The following is a 6000-nucleotide window of genomic DNA, read 5'->3' as shown; positions in this document are numbered from 1 at the left end:
TAATACTGCGAAGAATTACCCATTATTTTGATCATTATCTGATTCAGTGAACTAATGAGACAGTTGTTTTCAGTACTGCTTTCTATCTTCATGCAAGAATGGTAGCATCATTTTTCTGCTGTCTGTGGAAGCATCTTGCAGAGTGGATGCTAGGAAACTGCTGAATGTAGAACTGCTTGTCAGTGAAGCAGAGGAGTATGCTATTTATTCTTCCCTCCTGTCAGGTCACAGAAAAGTAATAATGTTCTACATGTATCAGCAGAAGTGATAAACAGAGCTAGTGAAAGTTGAGACTCATGGGAGACAAATGCAGACAATTAAACCCATGAAGAAGGAAAATATAATGCTGTGTACTCTTCTACAACACAAAGGTAAACTGGGGCAAGTTAGAGGTACATGCAAACAGAGAGGTGAAAAAAGTGGTCATTACATTCAAAATATTAATAGATGAGCCCTCCAGTTAATGGCCTGTAAGTGAAAGCAAAACACTCTCTTGGATCATGGGACTGTTTCCAGACTTGGCTTGATTTATATTCAAAATATAAGGTGTAATTTCAAAATATCTTAAATGATGTTTGGCATTTTATTTCATAAAATTATAGTCACCATTATAATTACTCTTCAGATTGAAATTTCAGGAAATCCTCCTTATTTCATTTTCCGTTTTCTACTTCTCATTTTTAATGTCAAATAGAATTTTTTTCTCAACTTTCTATGACTTTATCAAATAAATTTTCAAATACTATGAGCTCATAAACAGAGGATTCAGACATTTTCAATTATAATGCCAAATCTTTGCTATTATTTCAATACCAAACAGTTTAAAGTCATTTCCATATGAATAAGTACTGATAATTAAATCCAAAATTCCATCTTATTTTCCTTTTATAAACAATTATCAGTAAATAAATAAAGTAACATTTCTATACTATTCACATCAGAAATGGAATTATATATGTGCATTATAAATACAGACACATTATAAATACAAGGTGTGTTCATCAGGTAGAAATGTGTGAAATGATGCATGCCAGAGTCAGTTAACTATGTAAATTAATACTGCTTAAGTCATTGTGTATAACAGTCATGACTGTCGTAAAACACGATCTCAAAAGACAGATAAATGAAAGGCAACAAGGCATTATAATAGCTATTCCAAATTGAAGTAAAATCTTTCATAATTATTGATTGCCTTCTATGTTCCAGGCACTGTAACAGAGAAAAAGATTATTCAGTTCAGTTCAGTCGCTCAGTTGTGTCCAATTCTTTTCGACCCCATGAATCACAGTACGCCAGGCCTCCTTGTCCATCACCAACTCCCAGAGTTCACTCAAACTCATAAAACATTATTAAATATTTAAAAGATTATTAAATATTGCAAAATAGTTAATCCTACAACTTTGAACTTAATAAACTTTGAACTTCTTTATATGTAGTAGAAAGAGTGTTGGACTGGGTGTCTAAATGTAGCTCTGCCTTCGCCTGGCTCAGTGACCTTTGAAAAGTTACTTAGCCAGTTCAGGATGGGGAACACGTGTACACCCGTGGTGGATTCATGTTGATGTGTGGCAGAACCAATACAATATCGTGAAGTAATTAGCCTCCAGTTAAAATAAATAAATTTAAATTTTTTTAAAAAAGTTACTTAGCCTGGGTTTTAATATTCTTAAACATTTTAAAAATATCTATATTTAAATATTTAAAACTATAAACTAGATTATATCTAGTTTGATAAACCAGGTCACATCTAGTTTGATAAACTAGATCACATATAGTCTGATAAACTAGATCATAAAAACCATGATCACATCTAACTAGATATGATCTAAACTAGATTGTATCTAAATTGCATTGCAGCTCTAAATTCCCATGTTTTCATAAAAGATAAATTTGTCTATATTTTTCAATAAGTTATGGTTGAATAACATTTTAAGATGAATTAGAAAAATTGGTTAGGCTGTGATGTTAATGAAACCATGCTCCTGATTACCATAATTCCCGTTTTGACCTAAGTTCTAAAACAGATCATTCCAAGTCCTACTGACCAGCCTTGCAGAAAAATGCTCTGATTCAGGGGTAAGGTGTAGGTGTGACAGATAATCGAAAATCCAACTAAAAGCACACACTGTGCTGAGGAGAGCACCGTAGTTTCATCTCCGTAGACCAAAGAACAACAGTGAGACTCTCTGATCTGGGTTGATTTTCCATTACAGAAACTCATAGGAGTTTTCAGGAATTTGGTGAAAGCCAGAAGGTGAAAGAAGAATCAAGAAAACTGCCCTTCTAGTGGCGGCCTGAAAAGGCTCTGATGGTTCACAAATGGAGATAAAAAGAGACTGAAGGACCTGGGAGAAAGGACATTCTCTGCTCAAAGACGAAAGGTGTGTTCCTTATGTCCTAAGCCGCAGATCCTATAGCTGTTTTTAGGAGCAGAGAAGACACGGTATTGTGCATTATTCAAAGCCAATTTTTGTTTAAACAAGAGATATTTATTTTGTGCCTACTATGTGCCCGGCATAATTCTAGCAATGGGGATACAAGAAAAAGTTCCTACTCTGTGGAACTTACATTCTAGTTGGTGAGACAGACAATACTCATTAACGAAAAACTACGTAAAATAACTTGAGGTGGAGAGAAGGCTATGCGAACTCTGATGTAGTGTAATGGGATAGACAGTGTCACAGAAGAGGGGGAAGGGCAGTAATAATGAAGTAAGGCAGTCGGTGAGGACCCCTCAGAGGAGGAGGCATTTGAGATGAGACGTGAATGGCGAGGTGGCAGTCTCGCAAAGCTGCCCGGAAGACCTATTTTAAGTAAGAAAAAAAGCCCCAAATGGGACTCTTGAGTGTTTAAAGAACAGAAAGAAAGTTCTTGTTTTTTCAGAGCCTATGGGATAAAATGAAAAGGTATCTTGGAGGACTGGAAGGCCATAAAAAAATGTCTCAATGTTGTTTCAATTGTACTGAGAAGACATTAAAAGTTGTAAGCAGAGAAGTAACATGATTTATGTTTTTAAAAGGTTACTATGGCTGTGGTATAAACCATATTGTTTGGGAATAAGAAAGGGAAAAGTAAAACATAAAAATTCATAAAGCTTTTCTTTAAGAGAAAAATAAAATCCAATTTTAAAATGTGAAATATTTGTTTCCTCTATGTGTGTCTGAATGTCAGTTACCCCAATAAAGGGTTAATAAGGCATATTTGTTATTTGTCTGACCTGTAATCCATGTTGTAAAACACAGCCTCCAAGGGGCAGAATGATGTTTAATAATGTCTGAAACAGGGCTCCCAGATGGGCAGGATGGGTGAGATGTGGGAAAGAAGATTGGAAGGAAGTACATGATCCATGGACTGGAAATCTCAGCAATCAAAAATATAATTCATGGAAAAGTACAAAAAGGGGAATCCATATAATAATTTAACTTATCCTAATAAACTAGAAATATGAAATGATGAGAGAAAATGGATTTGTATTTTCTAGAGACAATATAAACATCTTTTCTTAGTTTATTTAATTTAATTAATCAAGATTTCAGGGAAGTAACAGATACAAATAAACATCTAGATTTTTCCATGGAAGACTTGACCTTGTATAACAATCTGCATATGTGTGTTTTTTCCCTAAATACTAAATAACATATCTTCAGGGAAATACTCTACACAAAACAAGAACGATAATACAAAACTGCAAAAGAAATTTCCCATAATTTTATATATCACCAAGAAAATCACTGCTTTTAACACTTTGATTCATGCTTTCCAATCTTTTTCTGCGTATATATATTTTACAACAGGAATTTCATGTTGTATATATCATTTTGTTATCTTGCTTTTAACACTTCATGTAAGGACACATATATCACATTTTGTGCATTTTCTTTTTTTTCTGTCACAAACCTATGTTAGATTCTGACTAAAACAGTTTTATGTTGTACTCCAACAAAATTGGTTAATGTTTTAGAGAGAAAATCTGGGAAAATGCTGTTTTATAAACAGCTTAATTTTAAATTTATGATTAAAAGAGGAAATTAGTTTCTCTTTCAGCTTAAATTTTATGTAATTATCACTTAGCCTCTCATTCTATCTGTGTAATATCTTGTATGAATTTGGCACTGTGCAACGCCGTGCGCATGGTGGGAAGGGGACTCTCCTGGTGTCCTGACAGGCCTGAGGACCAGATAAGCAAGCAGTTCTCATGTGTTGGTTCCTGTGGTACATTTTCACCTAAAAACAATATTATAAATAAGATTTGTCACTTAGGCTAGCTGCAAAGATAGTCCACGATGTACCTAAAATACGAAATTATTCATGGAGAAGTCTGGACTAGCCCATAAATAGCACTAAATTCCTTCTAGTAGATTTGGAGACAGCATGGGTTGGTTAGTAGCAGCTGGGACCCATAATAACTAATTCATAGCATTTCTGGAAGCATTAAAAAGACAGCAAATAAAAGACATCTGGCACTAAGTATGTACCATGAACGCTAGTTCCTTTTCGTTCCATTTCCTTCTTCTTTCCTTCCACCTGAATGCAATTACTTTTACTTACACTTGTTTCTATGGTATTCTGAAGTGCCAGTAAAATGACCTTTAGAAAATAGGAGCTGCTATACCTCAGCCATCCCTAGAAGCAGAGCGGGATCCAGAGTAAATCACTCGAGTGTGTGTCCCATTCATATCATGTGTCTGTTCAGGAGAAATCAAGTTAAAGTAAATATCTAGAGCAGCAGTGATGGAAATAAGCATAAACTATGAGCATGTAGGTGAATCATTTTTATACATGCATGAAGAAAGAAGGCACTTTGCCTTGGATATATCCTGAGAACTTGATAAAAATAATAGCAACTGGCACAGTGGTTGTTTTTTTTTTTTTTCTACATATGACCTTCTTCTCCTTCTGAGTCACTGTGCCATACTAACAACATTCACCCTAAGATGAGGGGAGGCCAGCAGAAGGCAGTCATGGCTAGCTGACCACCAAAGCTCCTCTCCTGAAGGCTTGAGTTGTTTCTGCCTGTCCCAGCCCCTTTAATTTTTCGCGGAGTTATGTGACTGCTGCTAAGTTGCTTCAGTTGTGTCCGACTCTGTGCGACCCCATAGATGGCAGCCCACCAGGCTCCTCTGTTCCTGGGATTCTCCAGGCAAGAACACTGGAGTGGGTTGCCATTTCCTTCTCCAATGCATGAAAGTGAAAGTGAAGTCGCTCAGTTGTGTCCGACCCTTATTGACCCCATGGACTGCAGCCTACCAGGCTCCTCCTTCCATGGGATTTTCCAGGCAAGAGTACTGGAGTGGGTTGCCATTGCCTTCTCCGGTTATGTGACTAATTCTGGCCAATGGTTTCGAATGAAAGCAATAGGCCAAGATCACTAAAAGTCCAGTATGTTTCTCATGTTTGTTCTCTTCCTACGGCCACCTTGGAGTCATATATTGAAGAGAGAAACAAAACAAGATGGAAGGAACCTAAATTCCTGACTTACTGCTTAATGGAGTGCATCCAGGGGAGTCCACGAACAAAAATATCCACCTTGGATATAGCCTGAGTGAGAAATAACACAGCAGATAGATGGGTACTGCTTGTTTGGGTGGTTGGATTGCGTTTACTAATACACAGCATATGTGGCCGTTTGGGGATTGGACTAAAAATAAATGACAAATGAATGACATCAAGTGCGTTTATAGGAGGTAAAGAAGGATTGACCAATTTGGTCCATTTGGATCAGAGAATGTTTGTTTACTTGAGAAGAGAGGTGAGCTGGGTCCCGAGAATGACTCAAGGGAGAAAAGGCAGGAGCATCAGCCCCAGCAAATGCATCATGATAGCAATGGGTACTGTGCGTTAACAATCAGTTGGCCAGTCTGGCTTGGGGGTAAATTTGAAAAAGGATTTTAAGATGTCGGGAACCTTTTAGAGTTAAGGGAACTGGGGCTTGGAATACCATGCCATGAATTTGATCCTGTCCGTGAGTGGGACACACTGAAGATTTTTGCATAGTGCGAT

General features: G+C 36.8%; 1 long non-coding RNA gene across 1 annotated transcript in view; it reads right to left on the bottom strand.

Moving 5' to 3' along the window:
- Window positions 1-3467: 3467 nt before the first annotated feature.
- LOC138442319 (uncharacterized) overlaps window positions 3468-6000 on the bottom strand; it is a 123665-nt gene continuing 121132 nt past the window's right edge. The window contains exons 7-8 of the long non-coding RNA XR_011257640.1: window positions 4613-4685; window positions 3468-4224 (exon numbers count right to left, since the gene is read on the bottom strand). This is a non-coding gene — a long non-coding RNA (uncharacterized lncRNA). The remainder of the gene's footprint in view (window positions 4225-4612; window positions 4686-6000) is intronic.

The sequence above is a fragment of the Ovis canadensis genome, chromosome 6, assembly GCF_042477335.2.
Source record: "Ovis canadensis isolate MfBH-ARS-UI-01 breed Bighorn chromosome 6, ARS-UI_OviCan_v2, whole genome shotgun sequence".
NCBI classification, from domain to species: Eukaryota; Metazoa; Chordata; class Mammalia; order Artiodactyla; family Bovidae; genus Ovis; species Ovis canadensis.
This window is presented reverse-complemented; position numbering and strand designations above follow the sequence as displayed.